This window comes from Euprymna scolopes, chromosome 19 (genome assembly GCF_053919585.1).
Source record: "Euprymna scolopes isolate OS-2025 chromosome 19, ASM5391958v1, whole genome shotgun sequence".
Classification (NCBI taxonomy): domain Eukaryota; kingdom Metazoa; phylum Mollusca; class Cephalopoda; order Sepiida; family Sepiolidae; genus Euprymna; species Euprymna scolopes.
The window spans coordinates 113,279,642-113,300,138 of NC_136500.1; the positions used below are offsets into that span (position 1 = coordinate 113,279,642).

At 33.6% G+C, this 20,497-nt stretch overlaps 1 protein-coding gene across 14 annotated transcripts in view; it reads right to left on the reverse strand.

Moving 5' to 3' along the window:
* LOC145239882 (oxygen-dependent coproporphyrinogen-III oxidase-like) overlaps positions 1-20,497 on the reverse strand; it is a 985,985-nt gene that overhangs the window by 794,994 nt on the left and 170,494 nt on the right. For 7 of the 14 annotated variants that reach the window (XM_080103476.1, XM_080103477.1, XM_080103486.1 and 4 more), the window contains exon 3: positions 10,619-10,670. The exons of the other annotated variants lie outside the window; for them this stretch is intronic. The gene's annotated coding sequence lies outside the window, so the exon portion shown is untranslated. The remainder of the gene's footprint in view (positions 1-10,618; positions 10,671-20,497) is intronic. 14 annotated transcript variants of the gene reach the window in all.

Here is a 20,497-nt window from a genome sequence, read left to right on the forward strand (position 1 = left end):
TTATCATAACATAGAGTAAAGTAAAATAACTGAATACCGTTTTTATTTTGAATACAAATTTCTATTTAAAACGTTTAGGAATTTATTAAGACACTTTAAAATCTGCAATAAAGTATTAGGATAAGCTACATTTATTATTGATATAAAGTTTGATTTGAAAATATGCCGAGCCGTTTATATATATGCAAAGTTTTGATATTTTTTGAGAGAGATAGGTCAATAACTTTGAAGAAGGAAAATGCCTTCAAAAAGAATTAACTTTTCAGGAATGGGAGGAACTTGAAGAGGCTTCGTTAAAATGTAAAAACAAGTTTATCTTTACTTTGTGTTAAGAAGGGGACCTTTTGGATTTTCATGTTGGTAAATATTCTGAGAACTTTCTGGGTTCTGTAAGGATTTCACTAACGATGAAAAAGAAAAAAATATATATATATATGCTTATCTTCCCTACATCGTGATCCTACATGGTAAAAATATATATACAGAGTGACCCCCCCCCAAAACAAAATCTAAATGGAGGCCATCTAGAACATATGCTGTAGAACGGAGAAAAAAAAAGGCCAAAGACCCTAGGGTTTTGATGTGATGTTTTGAATATAATAAACTAGTTATGACCAAAGTTTCATTTCATTTGGACAAAACACTAAGAAACGGGGCCCGTTTTATTTTTTTGGGGGGGTCACCCTGTATTGTCCATGGTAATATATATATATATATATATATATATATATATATATAAACGTTTTCTATTTCAGTTTGTGGGTGAAAGAATTTATAGAATCATCCATATTTATTTAAAATTATTTTTCGCTAAATTCTGAACTAAGTATTGCATAAAACTGTGTTTATAATAATCATTTCAATTTTATTTCTTGTAAATAAAATTATCAGTCATATAATATTACATGAATAATGTAATATATATTCTGGTGATTATCTTCATGGCTATGCTTTGAGGCAGTAGGATTGGCGATCGCTTGAGGCTGGACTTTGGAGAAATTTCCTTGTGGTCTCCAGTTGCTGTTAATTTGCAAAATAAACGGATGTTTACGACAACTTGCACTTTTATTGATTCGATCTTAATCACTGTCATGGTGGGAGAGAGGAAGAAGGAGACAGTTTGTTACATATTGGAGCAGAATAGCAGTAAGTAGAGATTATGTTAACTAGTATAAGTTTCGGTGAAAGTTACACACAGTACTTTTCAAGATAAATTGGCAGCAAATGGAAATCAACCTCGCAGGGATGAGGCGAGGGGGGGGGAGTTTAGACTCCTTGACAAAACACGCTAGAAGTCAGATATAGAATGATATTACAAGGAAATTATATGTGTTCAGGGGACAGGACGGAGTTTCTAGGCAGTTCAAGTCCAGTAAGCAGAGAGAGAGGGACAAGACATACCCAACAATATAAAAATCTAAAGAAAAATTTCCTCAAGATTATCCATTCATCGATCATTTTTAAGGCTAAGTAAGACAATCAAGTAAGAACGAATTAATTTTAGCCTCTCTTTTAGTCTCGTCCCTTATAGACGAACTTCTCTCCCCAATAAACTGCAAACAAGTCTTCATTATCTCCATGCAGGAGTTTTTCTTTGCCCAAGTTAAACAGCCGACCAACAGCCACTAGATGACACAGCATAAAGAGAACGACCCACATGGGAAAGCAATGATTTCACACATAAAAAGATGTTTTTATTGGTTCGTTTTTGATCGTTCATTGGCAAAACTTTATGCGTTTGTTGCAAACGACATGTGCGAACGGTTTAAGGTGGTTCGTTAATGTTCATGTAAATATTACACATTTACTTTTACTAATCATATTATACATCCTTATAGATCCTACACATCATATATCAGTACGCGTCTTATGCAATTCATAGTACGCACCTTATGCGTTACATATCAGTATGCGCCTTACGCGTTACATATCAGTACGCGCCTTACGTGTTACATATCAGTACGCGCCTTACGCGTTACATATCAGTACGTGCCTTACGCGTTACATATCAGTACGCATCTTACGCATTACATATCAGTATGCATCTTATGCATTATATATCAGTAAGCACTGGATTAAATGAGGCAGAAGTACGAAGGTAAAAAAATTCAGACAAGTCAACAATGCAGAACTTGCAAAAACCAGTAAATTAGATGAGAATGTGATTTGAAAATAAACGTATTCCTTTTTAGACCCATCCTCAGATCTCAATGTCAGTTTGAAATGGTATTTATATCGCTGAACAAACAAACTGAATGCGTCTTGATAAGAATCTTTATAAAAAAAAGCTTTGTCCGTCAGTCACTTGATTCGTTTCTTATAAGTTTGAAACAACATTTTCTTTGCTGAACATACAGATTGTATGGATGCACCTAAGGAATATTTTATTGCTGTTTTTCTATAACTGATATTATGATTTATTTTTAATTTCGGCTTCCATAGTTTGTTTTTCTTAGTTATGAATAGGGCTAGGACAACAGCATATTCTTTTCCTCAGGTATATATGCATTGATATATGTTTTTATGTAAAGTAATGTGGTTCTCGGTTGATGAATTGTGTCCAACTGTGTCGTATATATACTCAAGAGTAAAAACAATGAAAAGAATATGCTGTTGTCATAGCCCTAATTATGATTGTGCATGCAGTCTTATCAAAAACAACCATATACAAGAAGGCAATCACGACTTATATTGATGTGTATGTGGATGAATGTATTGCATCCAAAACCAGTGTTTCTGACCACTTTGTACTGGTTAGCAAAAGTTTGGAGCAACTGAAGGATAGGAGTTCGGGTGCTTGGTTTGACTGTCTGGGGATGCCTTGTTTTGGAAATATGCAAATTAGCTCCCAGACGCCTTAGACACTACTGTTAGAAGGCGCTCTTTCTCTGCCTCTGTGGAAAGCTCACTAGGCATTTCCCTGTGTGTGTGTGGATGGCTGCAAGTAGCAACTAATGGTATGACTAGGCCTATGATAACACCATATTCTTTTCATTGTTTTGACTATGAAAAAAAAAAAAGAAAAAAAAAGTTAAATGGAGGCCATCTAGAACATATGCTGTAGAATGGAGAAAAGAAGGCCAAAGACCCGAGTGTTTTGATGTGATGTTTTGAATATAATAAACTAGTTATGACCAAAATTTCATTTCATTCGGACAAAACACTAAGAAACGGGGCCTAATCAAAGTTGGGCCCGTTTTTTTTTGGGGGGGGGAGGGGTACCCTGTATATATCCGTTGATATCTTATATGCTTTTATATAGAGTGATGTGGTTCTCGGTTGATTAATTGTGTCTGATTGTGTCGGATATATACTTGAGAGTAAAAGACAATGAAAAGAATATGCGGTTGTCCTAGCCCTAGTTATGAATCAAGACTTAAGCAAAGCCAAATGACATTTAAAAATAAGGGAATTGGATAAGGATCAATACTATGAAAGGATTAAAAATGTTGAATGGAATGTGTAATATTGAGATTATTCAGACTACACTTATCTTGGATATTCTTTCCATAATGTTTCGGTCAATATAACCTTCCCTCTTTCACATGCAGCTTTCTAACTCTGGCATCATTTTGTAGAATGTAGACAGAATTTTGAATGAGATCCTCTATTTAAACCATGTATTTATACTAGATATAAATGGCTGAAATCACAGTAGAATCAGCTTTGGAATTATTTCTTAGGTTCAATTCATTTGAATGTATTTACTTGAAAAATTGTCTTTGTTTCTGTCAAGCTTTTATCCACTGCTTCTCTCGTATAAATTCGTGTCACCTTGAAATTTAATTCTACCTGCATTTCAACGCATTCTCAACATTACAATTTAAAGATGAACAAAATAAGAAAAGATAGATAATACAGAAAGATTAATGTTTTTTTTTAGTTGGATTGAAACGCATGCTCGCTTAATCAAATTGTTGCTGAAACTCGACACGATCTACTACAAGTAACTTGCACATTAGATAAACAAAGAAATAATCATTTCAAGGCTGAGAGACCTCATAAAAAGTTAAGTAGAAAATAACCATAGAAAATGTCGATTTTTATGTAATGCGGATTTTGTGATCACGAGAAAAATTGTGGAATGACAAAAGTACAGAGATGATTACAGTTGTAACAATAGTGTCACGATTTATTTAACCTCCAAGAACATAACCGTTATATATTTTTTCTTTTCCTTTTTAACTAAAACTGTGGGCCCTTCCAACTTATCAAGGCCTAAGGGCCACTTGAGGATAAGGATTGATGAGCGTCAGGTAGCTGGTGAGGCAACACCACAATAATCAGTAGCGGTGGAATTTGGGTAGAATTTAATTAAGAGAACAGCTCAACAGTAGTGTGTTCATGTTACAATTGAAAACGGTTATGTTATAGTCATCCAAGAGGCAGACCTGCGGAACTATGTTCCACAGATGGGCAGTTCTAAAAAAGAAACTTTGATCATAGAATTTGTTTAATTTTAAGCCCAGATAGATCATATGATAAAGTGAAATTGTGAGTAGTTGTTGTAGCTAAAGGAGTGTCTGCTTTGTAGCAGAAGTCATGTTGACAAATAGTAACAGCAGTAGTTCTAGCTGTGACAGTGTGTAGAGTTGATCTGTCTCTTTCATCTCATAGCAGTCGTAGTTGTGATGCGTCCAAATAGTTGCTCGTTGCAGTAAGTAAAATGAAAACATTTATTTTTCTGGATTCTATTATTCTTTTTTTTTCTTCTTCTTTTGTGTGCAGTTTTATTACAAATTATTAATACATAATGTTTTATTCATGAATTAGCATTAATACTTCTTTTTTTTAATGTAATCTACTCATTTCTCGTACAGCATTGCTAAACAATTAGAACTATGTATTCAGATGATGTCAGAAATTATGAAGATAGCCAGGAGATAATCACAGATCAGGAACTGGATCCATAGTTAAGAATAAGAAAATATACTACCCAACACTTACTTCAGTGAAATTACATTTTTGTAAAGATCTAAATACTATGGAATTTTAGAATTTCAAATGATAGTTCCAATTTATAGTAACAGTACAAGTAATTTTGGTTTGTATTTTTGTTTTTATTCCGAGTAAATTGATTTGTAACCATTTTTTTCAGTAACAAAATCTGTTAAATTTTAAGGTTGGTTGTTTTTGTTTTACGGCATATCAACCCTTTTCAGGTTATTTAATGCCGAATCCAAAGATTTTGAAGAAAAAATTTTTATAGAACATATTTGTTGTTTTCAAGTCGGTTTCTATTTAACCCATAGTTGGAACCCTAACAGGTACTACCACTCTGGGTCAGAGTGGACCTGGGAGCAATGGTAATTAAAGGGTGGCTCCACACTCCCCAAAGCCCAGAAGCTGGCGCCTCACCACTGGATATAGTTTAAGGTCATATCAAGGACCCCCATTGAGGGACTTTTACCCTCTGTAGGGGAGGCAGTCGGTGTATTCTAATGCCCCACCGACAGGGTCGGTTAAATTTTAAGAGCAGCACTCAATTATTGCCTTCATTTTTTTCTTACAATTTTTGCTTAATTTTCTTAACTGAGACTTTTGTAATAAAATTAACTCGAAAAATAAAAAATTGTCTTCTTGTTTGTATATACAAATAAAGCATCAATAACATTTGCTGAATTTCCTTCCATTTACGTTTCTTTGCAGACGTGTCTACATTGGCTAAAGAGCAGAAGCCTGCAGGACTCTCAAACTAAAATTGACACAGAACGTTATCTCCTTTAAAGTTAACATTCCAATAAAATGCATTCCTGATATTCAATTTCTTAAAGAAAACGGTTCTTTAATGTTCATCTATTTCTATTCACTCCCCCTCCCCTTACAAATAGTACAAACGTTGATAAAATCGAAATTTTTTTTTCTCACTATATTTCCTTGGATAAGTTTTTTGTAGCAATAGTATTATAGTAAACGGTTCTGAAAGGAAATTTTGATGCAGTTTCTGATATATGAAGGGCATTCCAAAAGTAATGCCTCCTATTTGTATTTTAGTATTCCACTCAAATGAATCGGAGGTGATTGCAAATTGCATTATTATTATGACTGAACTTGTGCACTCATGATTTGAAAGTTTCATCTCTCTGCTACAGATACTGATGGTGTGAAACTAAGAAAGCAACTCTTGTCATGGGCATGTGTCAGTAGCATAGATGTGCCATTGAATTCATGGGAAAAGTGCATTGAGAATGGTAGTGACTTTGTAGAAAAGTAAATTTTTGTTGATTAAAAATAGGAGGCTTTACTTTTAGAATGACCGTCGTAAAAGTGAAACTATAAAACATATGTGGAAACGTTGTGACTATTGTTTAAATTTCTTTAATTAAACCTGTAATTTCTATAAATCTTGCTAGACATTGGTACTTTCTAATTGTTTTAAATTGGGTTGATTCATTCAGTTTGTAATAATAATTATGAAAAATCGTTATGATTGTTTATTATTAGAATTACATTTAGCCAAATTAGGATTAGAATTTGGATTGAATTGAATTGCGCTCAAAATTAGAAAAAAAAAAGAATGGTGTGTAGTAGATGAGGGGTTTTAATACAGAAGATAGGGACAAAGTGAGAAAGAGTGAAAGTGAGAAAGAGTGAAAGTGAGTGAGAAAGAAGTGAAAAGAAAGATCTGACTAGAAATAATAGAAAAGAAAAGCAGAAGAAAAGGAAAACAGAGGATGATGAAAGAATCAAGATTAGAGAAAGAGGGAGAAGCAGAAAAGGTGAAGGAAAGATAAACACAGGCAAAAGATGTTTAAAAGCAGGGGAAGGAAAATAAGCAATAAGTGAGAAGGAGGATAGAGGGAGAGAAGGATAGGGAGAAGCAAAGGAAAAGGAGGAAACGGAGAAGAGGAGGAAACGAAAAAGAGGAGGAAACGAAAAAGAGGAGGAAACGGAAAAGAGGAGGAAACGGAAAAGAGGAGGAAAAGGAAAAGAGGAGGAAAGGGAAAAGAGGAGGAAAGGGAAAAGAGGAGGAAAGGGAAAAGAGGAGGAAAGGGAAAAGAGGAGGAAAGGGAAAAGAGGAGGAAAGGGAAAAGAGGAGGAAAGGGAAAAGAGAAGGAAAGGGAAAAGAGGAGAAAAGGGAAAAGAGGAGAAAAGGAAAAAGAGAAGTAAAGGAAAAAGAGTTAAGAGAGAGACAATCAATAGAGAAGAACTGCGGATAAAGTTCCAAAGTATCAGATAACGTTCAAAGTAATCTTGATCTCTATTCTTGTGTCAAGCCAGGTGAGTTAAGATGCGTTAATTATTTTGGTCACTTCAAAGCCACTGAAGGAATTGCTTAACAACCTTGTGAAAATATCACAGGAAATGAGAGCTTTTGATCCTCGTTCTAATCATCTCCCAAATGACCTGTGATATTTGCTCATTTTGCCATAATTAGCCACTTCTTGTGTTTATTCATTCACACACACATCATCGACGCCATCTTAAATCAAATCTATTTTAATGTTAATCATAAACAACCGGTTACTTTATCATATGAGTGAATAGAGATCAGTTTGTAATTGTCTTATAATCCAAGAATTAACCATTTTTCATTTCACAAACCAGATCATCAGGTGGTGGATTGGGGATGGCTTTTAAATTGCCACCTGTGGGAGGATGATCTGTGATAATTCAGATGTGTCTCCATTAAATGCATCAACTGCCCATAAAACGTTAGCTTGGACAAGTTTTAGATATGTGAACAGCTAAGTGAAGACTGTTGACCTTGTTTACACAAAGTCCTAAAGCAAAGTTTTGTTTTCATTATATTTAGATATAATGAAAACTTTTTAATGCCAATACATAGATCTTTGCAAAAAATAAACAATTGTACCCAATTTATTTTGGTAACTACTGTAAGAATGATCGTGCAAAGTTTGTTAGAAATTTAAAAAATTGTTGTCTTGTGCTATTCACCCAGACCCCAAATTTCAGTCTAAAAATTGCAGGCTTTTAACAAATGAAAATCCTTACAAATGTGATAAAATTCATGATACTTATTGAATTAAGCCAGTCTAAAACAAACATTACTTCATGAAAAAAGGACCAAAAATGATAAAGAAGTGTGATATATTATGTTATTTTTTATAGAAACTAATTTGTGATATGTGTAACGTGTTTATATGTACCATTCTATGTGTGTCTTTCTCTAACGTGTGTGTAGGCATGTTCTAATGGCCTTTTTGTGATAGTCATGTCAAAACTTTCCATGTGTATCCTTTCCCATTTCATTATATATACACACACACACACACATACATACATACACCAAGTTTGATGTGTCACTCCTTGATATTTCTGCACCTACCCGACACAAGTAAGTTGGGTTCAAACCAGTACCGCATTAACCATGTTATTGACACACACAGAAGTCATATGATTTTTTTTCAACAGTTAAAAATTCAATCTTCTAAACATGATTCATAGCACATAATGTTATGAGTAGATTTTTCTTTTAATAGTAAATCACTAAAACGGTTTAGGTTTCAATCATGAAACAATTTAATAATCAAGCAAAAGTTTTCAACATAAGACAACTTAAAACCATGAATTAACGCTACCATATTGACGTGTGGTGTTTTTTTATGATTGAATAGTTTTAATATGCATAAAGGCACACAATATTGTGCACATTAAATTGAAAAAACACCAACGTTAAAACAAAAAATAAATTGCCCATCACCAAAATGTTAGTAACTGAATTTGAGTTGTAAAACAAATAAACTATTAATGACACAAAAGAAAAAAATCAAACTTAGTAAAAAGAAAAGATTAAATTTTGCTTGCATCAAATTAAGCCTCCAAAAACAAATGAGTTATCAGAAGTTGAATAAATTTAACTATATTTATTAATTTTCACCTATTAAATTGAATGGTTTGGGTTAACTATTTCATTAATGATAGGAGTGGATTGTCAGTTTAACGATTATGAATACAGGGTAAAATGATCAAATTGTCGCAATAGAAAAAACATGAGTTCATTTTCATTTGATGAAAACCGGTTTTCTTTTTTTTTGTTGCAGACTATCCCAAGAGCGATAGGAGCCTTCTATCAAGTCTGAAAGTGACACAATGTTCAACATTGCACAAATTATGCTCTCTACTGGTCCAAGTTATGCCAACACGACCATTGCCAGCACCTTCAAAATGCATATTCAGACAGTTCAACATTTGAGGGTACAGCTCAACAAAGTTTCTGATCACCGTTAAGGTCTTTAGTGTGGTTTGCAGAGAGGGTCACATCATACCACTTTGAAGTCTGCTTGAAAGTCAACACCAATATGTACTTGGATGTGCTGAAGAGTGTGATGATCCCTTGGTACAATCAGGTGGCCACTGGTAGACTCTGGGTGTGACAGTAGGACTCGGTGCCAGCCCATAAGTTCAAAGAGACCCAGGCATGCTACAACTTTGTACCCCGACCTGAACCCTCTGGACTACTTCGTTTGGTTATACGTCAAGAACATCACCAACATGACCTCCCACAACACCAAAGCCAGCCCGATTGCTGCCATCCGTCGAGTATTTACAGAGCTCCTGCCGGCACTTGTGGAAGACATGCTTCCAAATTTATCATTCCACCCTGTATTCTAAACATCCAGCACCGCACACATGAGACCTGTCGATTCATCCAAATTATTCATTTTACATGATCAGCAACAAATAGAAATATCCGAATGGATCGTTTTTAACTTCAATCAAAAACAGAATAATACTCTACCATTTGGGATTATTACGTTGGCTAGAAAATGTTTTTACAGCGTTCAAGTTTGTGTTCAAGTTCTGGGTAAAATGTTTCTGCTGCAAGTTGGAAGAGTCTGCTTTTCTTTAAGTTGAGAAGGGCAAACCCTCTCAATATTCTGAGGAAACTTTAAAAGATCTTTAAAATTTCAAGGGCTCTTTAGATATTTATGGATCCTGTTTGCAATTCAAATGAAGTCAGGCTGTGTGCGCCTTCATCAACTTTCCAACCTTCATGCTATGTTTTGTCTTGCTTTGTCTTATTTGATCAGCATGGTAAATACAAGTTTTGCTATTAAAAATGAAAACTTAAAATTGAGTGCAAGTGACACACGTATGAGAAATTAGATAAAAATTAAAATATGCATGAGCTAATTTTTTTTTTTTTTTTTATATAACATTTTTATTTTTATATATAAACGGGTTACCTTTAACAGTTAGTATGAGAGTCACACCAGTAACTATGGAGTGCCTACAAGCGAGTCCCACAAGATACAATATAGTACTTATATAATAGGGCAGAATAATTTGATCACTAATAGTTGAGCCATATCTCTCATTGCCGACACAGCAAAGATGATATATACATATATATATATATATATATATATATATATTCAATATAATGATAATAATAAAAGACTATATTTTTATATAACTGTTAGTTCTTTATTAATGATGATCAAAATCCGAACCCAGAAGGGAACTTTATTTTATTACAAAACCAACAGATGAAGAACTAGAGAAAACGATCTATGCAGCATAGATTTAAAATCCCTTGAATAAGATTCGAAAACAGTCAGAAAGTATGCATATACCAAACATGACATTAATCTGATTGTAAATATATAATAAATAAATTGAATTTTTTAGAAATTCTTCTAATTAGACTTACCAAAAAATTTTCAATGGACCAGTCTCCAAGATATTTTAGTTGAATTTTAAACCTAACAATATAAAAGAACAAAAAAAATTTAATGGGAAAAAAAATTTATTTAAAATTTCAGTGCTCATTTATATGAGCACTTGGACTCATAAAAAAGAATTTCAAAAACTGCCGGGTAAATATACCTAGAGAACCAAGTGCAAGAGAGATTCCAACAATTGCACTCAAAGAGACAGTTAAAATCTTAAAAAATCTCCTGAATGGAATATCTGAGTTAGTGTGTAAATGTTTAGCATCCGGTAGGATGCCCCATCCCCAGTTTGAACAAAGTGATAAGAAAATTAAGCAAAAAAAATAGTGAATTATGTTAGTTTAAGATTAAATAATTGAATTAAATCTCTTTTTAGAATGTTCACAAATAATAATGGCATATATATACAGGGGCCCAACAATATTTTTCAGACACTTTGAAAAAAAGTACTTCAAGGTGATTACTAGTGCAAAAAACTTTTGAGATTCTAAGTACGTAGTTGAGGAGTGAAACTCCACTACTGGTGTAATCATTTTTTTAGTTTGGCTTTGATAAGTTTATTTTTTTGTGATTTTTGCGAAAACTTGCGCGACACTATTTTCCAGACAAAAAATCCTATTTTATTAAGAGCTATGTTCATGTATATGTTGCTGTATGCAAATTTTCTGCTTGTACACTTAGCTTTCATCATTAGAATCAATTATCTGTTCTATTCTACTGGCAAAACAATTAAGTTTAATGCGATAAAATGCATTCAAAAGAAGTTGTTTGTTTGGCATGGAAGAAGTGAGAAGATGGCCTCAGCATCAGAAGGATCGCCATGGATTTGAAGCTGTCAAAATCAACGGTTGAATACATGCTGAAGACAAACTTAGAGCGGAAAAAAGGATAAAAAAGATCAATTGGCAAGAGGACTGAAAGGAGAATGAAGAGGACTATGACATGGCTTTTGACATCTGGAGAAAAAGTTCCAGCAAGAAAAGTGAAGGAGAAATGGGAATCAGATGTAAATGTCTGAACAGTACAAAGAACACTTCATAGGATTGATTTGAAGTATGCAAAGGCTAAGAAAAAAATTACTAACAAAGAAACACAAAGGAGAGTGCTAAAAGGTGGTTAACAAAGCATGTTGACTTTAAGAAGATTATATTTATTGATGAGAAGCGTTTCAAGTTTGATGGGCCTGATGGATGGTGTACTTGGTCGAGAAGGGGTGAGCCTGTTGTACTGAACAAACAACAGATGGGAGGAGGAGATGGTTTGGGGTATGATCTTTGCAAATGGAAATATATGGTTGGAGTGGCTGAAAAGAGGACAGAACAGCAAAAGCTACAAACAGTTGTTGGACAAGAAAGCCCTACCAAGAATAAGAAGAGAGTTGGGGAATGATTTCGTTCTACAGCAAGACAATTGCAGCATCCATGTGTCAAAACTCATGAAAGAATGGATGGCTAAAGTGAATTTGACTACTTTGGAATGGCCTGCAAAAAGCCCAGAGCTAAATTTAATGGAAAATGTTTGGGAAATGCTTGCACAACTTGTCTATGGTGGACCTTAAATAACAAAAGAGGTTCAACTATGGGAACAAATACTAGATGTAAAAAAAAAAGAAAAAAAGAAAAGAAAAAAAAAAAAAAAAAACTAATAGAAACACGTAGAGATGTTATTGTGCATATGTTTGATCATTATAAAGAGAGATTGATGAAAGTTATTGACAAGAAAGGTGATATTACAGATTATTAACAGTTTTTTTAATGATGCCCAAAAAATAATGTCGCATGTGTTTTGTAAAAAAATGATGAAAATTAAATATTTTTCCTAATCGATTTTCTTCCATTTTTATTACAGGTATTGTCTTTATATGTTTATGCTATTCTATTGAAGGAATTTTTCCACTATATGGTACTCAGAAAGTTGAATATTAAAGTGTCCGAAAAATATTGTCGGGTCCTTGTATATATTACATAGGCATCACCACTTATCAAGGCCAAGAGGCCACTCGAGGATAAAGGTTAAAGAGTGTACAGTAAAAATTGGACAATATAGTAACCGTTAGTAATGGAGATTCAGTAAATTTGTTAACTTATATGGAACAGCTCATTAAAAACTTGTTTACGTTAGACTTGAAGACAACCAGAAAGCAGAAAAACGGAAGACAATTCCATAGTCGTGCACTTCTAAGAAAGAAGCTTTGCTCATGGAATCTATGCTTAGGTTTAGGCACAGATAAAGAGTGGGGGAAACTAGTGTTAGTGTTTTCTGCTAGACGGGTGTTTCTTGTGAAAGTTTGGCGAGGGGGGACCATAGAATGGAGCTCAGTCGAACACCTGCCATGAAAATAACGATAAAGCAGAGAAACTCGCAACATCTCTTCTGTGAGAAAAAGGTTGCAGGGAAGAGAAAAGGACATCCCCCACAAGGCTACGAAATCTATTTTGAACTCTATCAAGGCAGGATAAGTCATTTCTAGCAGCTCCTGCCCAGATGTGGCAACAGTATTCCATCCTTGGACGTACCTGGCTCTTATATAGATAGAGATTTGCATCAGCAGTGAGATATCTACTGGATCGATAGAAGGATCCCACCATTTTTCCAGCATCCTTCGCAACGGATTTAATGTACATGTTCCATTTAAGATCAGGAGTAAAGGTCAATCCCAGAAGCTTGTCAAAACATGAGGCCTCCCAAGACGAGAGCCATTATGGGAGTCAGAGAGTTGATGATGTAAAGATAAAAGCTTGGTTTTAGATGCATTAAAAGTAACAAGCCACCTCTTTCCCCATTGTACCACTTGCTCAAGATCAGAGGAGAGAGAACTTGGTCGTTTACGGTCTTAGATGTGTTACCATAGATAGTAGTGTCATCAGCATAGATGTCTACGAATGATGTAAGGATGTGATTTGGAAGATCATTAATATAGATCAGGAAGAGAGTTGGGCCCAGGATGGACCCCTGAGGGACTCCAGCATTAATACTAAGAGCTTCTGAGATATATATATATATATATATTACAATAATTCTCAGTGTTTCATAACAATAAAATAATCTGCTGTTGACTAAGGGAAGAGTTTATCACACACAGTATGATGGGTGGAAATGAAATCTGATCAGAAAGGGTTGAGGATATGCGTTGCATAGAGAGAACTGATATGAGAAAGATATAATGGATGCGAATTTTAGAGACAGAATCACATAATAACCTCAGAAAAAAATTGAATCTCGACAGTATATTGAGATGTGTGCAGAACAGGGAACCTCATTGGTTTGGCCAAGAAAAGAATGGATGAGGGTACTTGGGTTAATAGTCAGTTAGCAGGAAAAAGCCAAAGAAAATATGGAAGGAAGTGAGCAGGATAGATTTGAGAGAAACGGGAATAAATAAAACCTGGCAAAGACAAGTTCTTCTGGAAAAGCTGACCTTCATGTGCCACCTTATAAGATGGGTCTTAGACCGATGATGGTCAGCATCATCATTTTCAAAAAGAAGAACTCATTTCAACTACTCACCCAGCTACATCCATACTATAATACATTGGAAAGCAGAGTCTATTTGTAAAACTGATTGTGTTGTGCTAAAAACATTTTTGTATTTACTTTTTTCAGAAGCCGACTAATTTTCAAGATTTTGAAAAAAAAGAGACACCAAAAGATATCATTTATCATCTGGCATTAAAAGTTATTTTTTGAGCAGGCAAGAAAGAAAATTAATTATCAGTAATTTGTCAATAGCACTGGGAAAGCATCTTCATGTCAGAGTGGACAGGAATATTTAAATCGTGATTAAATTGAGTTAGATTAAACTGAAAAAGAAACAAAAATGGAAAGTTTAAAGTTAAAAATGGAATTGTCATTTTGAGAAAGTCAAAGATTATTTGCAATTAATTTGTGATGGAAAAATGGCCGAATAGTTAAAGGATTGCACAAATCAAATGAAAGCAGATATCTATCTTTTTTGTATTTATATAAAAATGACGGATGTTGATAAATTTCCATGTATAGGATACATTTTTAAACTAATAAAACGATCATTATGAATTTTAGATGTAAGGATGGATAATATGGGCTATATGTAGTTTAATTAAGTTCTAGGCAAAAGGGATGGAGATGTTTGGAAGCTCTTTGTAAAAGTTCAGATATTTCCAATTTTTGTGAAATGTTAATAAAAAGTATTAAACATTAATAAATATCCGTCAAATTTTAGTTCGTTTGGAGTATCTTAAAGTGTGTTTTTAGGTAGAAATAATATGGGCAAAACCTTCATTTCGAAAATTCAAATATTTCAGATTAACATTAAATTTCAATTATAGCTATTAGACACAAATTAAGCAAGATTCTCCGAATTTCAGCTTCTTCCCAAAGCCCCTCAAGTTTTAGTTAAAAACTTTGAGAATTTTTAGAATCCAAATCATGTAATAGATTTGAATTAAAATTGGAATAGGGATTCTTGAGATAAAGCTTAGTAGAATAATATCGTGATTTTAATCCTTATAAAGAGGACATAAAAGTTGTGCAAAACTGTTTTGCTCAGGGAATTGACTTTACCCACTTTGAGGCGAATATTTTTCTAGAGAGAGTATGTGTGTGTGTGTGTGTGTGTGTGTGTGTGTGTGTGTGTGTGTGTGTGTGTGTGTGTGTATTTCAGACTAGCAGGACCTGTTAACCAGCATTACCCGGTGAAAGCCTGCCCTCCACCTCGCAAAAAAGTAAACTATGGTTTTTGTTGGTGGCCTCTGTCATCCCTGAACAATTGCAGATACTGACGGCCATGGCTGAGATAAAATAATCTGGTTTTCACTGGCGATTAGTGCTGGTTTATGGCGATAACATGCAGGTACTGTTTGAATTTTAAAAAAGCAGTTAAGGAAATGTGTAAACCAGTATGAATTAATAAAAGTATGAAAAATGGTAAATTAGAAAAATAATGAAAAGCAAAAAAACAGAAGTTTTAGAAGTTAGGGATTCTCACTGTATATGAATTGTTTAGAGTGATCGAAATCCAGTCCTAGCTGTTTCCGTTTGTTGTTCAAGTCTTCCTCTTCTTTTCAACTCTTCCATTAATAGTATTAAATTATATTCCAGTTTTATGTTGTCTTTTAAATGTGTAAAACAAAACAATTACGACTTTTTTTTTTACTTCACTTCTTTGAGTATTGTCATGTTAAGAACGGCACTTGGAATAGACATCCCAAAGAACTCATGTTAAGAACGATTTTCGGAATAGATACCACCAACTTCTCTATCTTAAGAACAGTGCTCAGGATAGACACCCCCAACATCCACATGTAAAGAATGGCTTTTGGAGTAGATAACCCCCTATTTGGGGGGGGGGGGAATAATTGTCCTAAATTTAACCGTGATAATCATTGTCACCATACCCATCCACAAATGCTAAATATATATATATATATATATATAAAAAAAAAAAGGAAGTTGCAGGAGTAAGAGAGAAGTAGATTTGTTTATCGCACATGCGTACAAACCTGGCAGTCAGTGAATTACAGTACATAATACAGGTCTTTATAAGTACTTGTCCTGCAAAAATTTGAATGAAATTTTCTTAATCAGCATGGTCGAAAATCTATAAAAGTCGCCATTCTAAAGAAAATTGTGAGGGTGGACCTAATCTATAAATTTACCCCTAAGCAAAAAAAAAAAAAAAAAAAAAATTAACATGTGCATAATCTCGTGAATCAGTCGGAAAAGAAAATTAAATAAAATACACAGAATTCAAAATTGGTGAAAACGTGAGTATATAACAAATAATTGCTTTCTTATGTAATGAAATTTACATTGAAACTGTAGCGTAGGTAATCAGTGTAAAAAAATCAGTAATTATACATAAAACCAGACTAACTTTCAAACATGCTGGCAGGTTTGTCAAAATGGATACAATACTTCCGCTATTCTTCAAAACTGCTTACTTGTATATTTGAGCAAAATATTAAGATATTTTTTTGTTAATATATTTTTTCAAACATATTTACGTTTTGTTTTTTCAAATATAGTTATATTTTTTTTAATGTACTTTATTTAAATATTACTTTATTCAAACCTGCACAATGTATTACAATCGTCGCCGACTTAAAAAAAAAATGTTTCAGCAATATCATCCATTGGATTTATATTTCAATTGTCGGAATTTTTTTTTTTTTTTAACATATGTGAGATATTCACATTTTAAAACTGTTAAACTACTTTCTGCTGCATCTTCTTGAAATTGCTAAAACTGTAAAAAATGTGAAACATTCATTGTTTTTTTTTCCATGTTTCTGTAAATAAATATTTTTTTAAATATCTAAATAGTTTGACAATATATAACATTAACTTAAACAATTATTTGAAAAGATGTGTGATTAAAAATTTTTTTAAAAATGATAAAATTTACGTATTTTTATATATTTTTACTAGCAAAAGTACCCGACATTGACTGTTCAAAACCAGCCTACAGAAAATGGACTCTGATTTATGAAACTATGATAGGTTATGAAAAGGAAGGTTTCGAATTTGGGGGTATCAAAACCAAAGCAAAATATGATGAAAGTAAAAATAAGATAGATAAATCCCATAATTTATTATACCATACCTGTTCACACTGAAACACTTATCACAAATTCTGTGGATCTATATTAAAAAACCTTGTTAAACTTTGTGACATATTTCCATTCTATGGAGGTCAGGTGCGAATGAACACCCCGTAATTTTATTATACCATATTTCTTCAAACTGAAACATAATTATCAAAGTATACTTACGCAGATAGATATAAAAAGTCTTTATTAAAGTTTGTGCTTATTTCCATTCTATGGAGGCCAGGCGCGAACGCAGACCCCACAATTTTATTATACCATCCCTATTTAAGTTAAAACATACTTATAAAAGTATTCTTATGTACATCTATATCAAAAAAACTTGTAAACGTTTTTTTTTTTTTAATTTTTAAATTTTTTTATTTCCATACTTTGTGGACAAGGCACGAACGCAGACCCCACAATTTTAATGAACAACCGTTCTGCCAGATCAAACATACCCATTCCTGTGTCTCGGTACATCTTCTATCATTATATGTAATCAGTTTTTTAAAATAGTCAACCATATAGGAGCCTATTCGTGACCAGACACACACAGCTTTATATTATAGATTATAAGGGGAGGGGGGTAAAAAATAAACATAAAATATAATTAACTCTTGCAAAACAGGCAAAGGGATGCAGCATTTCGTCGATGGGACAGAGGTTGAAGCCTAGCCAATAGTGAGGGATCTATTAGGTTGGCGAATTTCTTTTGAACCCTGTCTAAGAGGGAGAGACTAGTAGCAAAAGCACCATCCCAAATATGGTAACAATACTCCATAGATGGGCGAATGGTGGCCTTGTAGAGGTACAGGATACTCTCAGGCATAAGTAACTTTCTCGCATGGTAGAGAGAGCCCACCTTCTTTGTAGCAACCCTGGCAATCCCCTCAATGTACTTTTTCCAACGCATGTTTTCTATTTTCTTGAAAAAGATTTCTGCCTCAACAGAAAAATATTCAACAAAATGTTCAACTAGAAAATTATTTTACCGAAAACTTAATATAAAAAAGAAGATACTAGAATTTAAAAAAATAATATTTTATTTACACTCAATCAGATGTGCCTTATGCACTAATAAAAATGTAATTGGCATTTTGTTGCACTTTTTAAGATTTTAAATATTTATAAATTTTATCATAAAAAACGATTATTATATTGATTATAATTTTTCGACAGAAGAAATAAAATGAATTGCATATAAAAAAATTAGAAGAAAAATTTTAAATCATCCAATTATATCAATAAATATTGTCAAATTTTGTAAAAAATAATTATTTAGTAAATTGATTTTAATTTTCTTTAATAAAAAAAACGATTGAAATATTTTAAAATCAGTAAATTGCCAATATATTTTTTTAATATAAAAAAGGATTATTGGATTCTTTTTAAATTGCAAAACAAAAAACAATAATGAAAAAATTGCAAAAACAGCAAATAATTATTAAATTTTGTCATAAAAAATTTCTTCACATACAGACATAATTTATGTATAATTTATTATAATGAAGTAAAACATGTTTTCTAAGCAGGCAATTCGAGGATAAGGGTTAATAAAGTGAATTGATGAATTCTAGGTGGACCACAAAATCAAAGACGAAGTTGAAAAAGGTTTGTCGAATACATGTATGTATATGTATCATGGTGTGCATGAATTTTATTCAGGTAACTTTTACCAATATTAACCAGCAGAGCATTACCACTATCAACTAAGGACAGAGTCCATCAGACATACGCATGCAATGTTATCATAGAAGTAAAACCTGGCAAGTGAGAATTGAGGATATATGTTGCATGGTGAGAAATGATGTAAGAATGATATGGGATGGGTCACGGGAAAGTGGTATTGAAGTAAACCTTAATGATGCAAATTGGGTGGAATTTGATTATTTATGAGGACGACCCAACAGAGACTTGTTCACATTAGATTTGAAGGCTACCATGGTGTATTTAGTTGGGAAGCATGCCAGCGGAACAGTGTTCCAAAGGCAGGAAGTTATGGAAAACAAAGGTCCGAAAGTGAAGGTTATTAAAACCAAAGTGATGATCAGTGGTTGTAGTGTTGGAAAGCTTGCAGAAAGGGGAAAAATCTGCTTAGTTTGTGGAAAGGCAGTTGTTATGTTGTATACTGGTGTTTGAATGAGTGTGCGTGTCACTATTCTCTATCTAGTGGCTCTTCACTATCTGAAACCAAGTTATCTTTGTGACCTATTTGAGTTCATTCCATGATCGTCTAAATCTTCATATGTAGGCGCGCGTGTGTGTGTCATACATGTAATTGACATACCTTTTTCAACTGCGTCTTTGATCTTGTGGTCCACCTAGAATTCATCTATAATTGGAGGGAGGCTGAAAACTTGTAGATGAATGCATTTCAATCCAAAACGATGTTTTTTGTTTTTTATTCACTTTCCAGGTGTCGAACACAGAAGAATGGAAAGTGAGGAGCATTGCTTGTAGATAATTCTAATCTCCAATTTGGAGGCATGTTATCTCCCTTCCAAGGGGGTGGAGACTGCCATCAACCCGTCTGTCTTCTTTACATCCAAATTCCAACGCCGACTATGTCCAGCTAACCTGACCATGTGACAACCATGTTCTTCCTGTCCACTATTTTTAGAGCTTCCTGTGCAACTTGTCCATTTTACACCTCAATATGTTTTGACAACTTTTATCAAAACATAGCTTCACATCTCATTCTTGTTTACCTCGCCAGATAGATAGATAGATAGATAGATAGATAGATAACAGATAATTTCTTTTCTTTCCAACTACATAACATCAACTCAATCTTTTTTTGTTATTTGTAAACATTGAAAATTGAATTGTAAATGCAGTGAAATTACAGCTAAGGTGAGAAATGATAACCAGTTTATAAACACGAAGTGTAAGACAATGAAGACAGATGAAAAATAAAATATATTTAGCTATTGAGCTTGTTCAGAAGTTTTATCAACTTGGTGATACCATTAGATCGCAGTCAGAAGCTGGTGCTGGTAAAATTGCAAGAACTATGGTGTGCATGAATTTTATTCAGGTAACTTTTACCAATATTAACCAGCAGAGCATTACGACTATCGACCAAGGACAGAGTCCATCAGACATGCGCATGCAATGTTATCATAGAAGTAAAACCTGGCAAGTGAGAATTGAGGATATATGTTGTATGGTGAGAAATGATGTAAGAATGATACGGGGTGGGTCACAGGAAACGGATGTTTTTAGAACGCTTCTTGCTCTCCTTGAGTAAGGGTTGAGTGAGGAAGGTAGTCTTTAAACCTGCTTAAG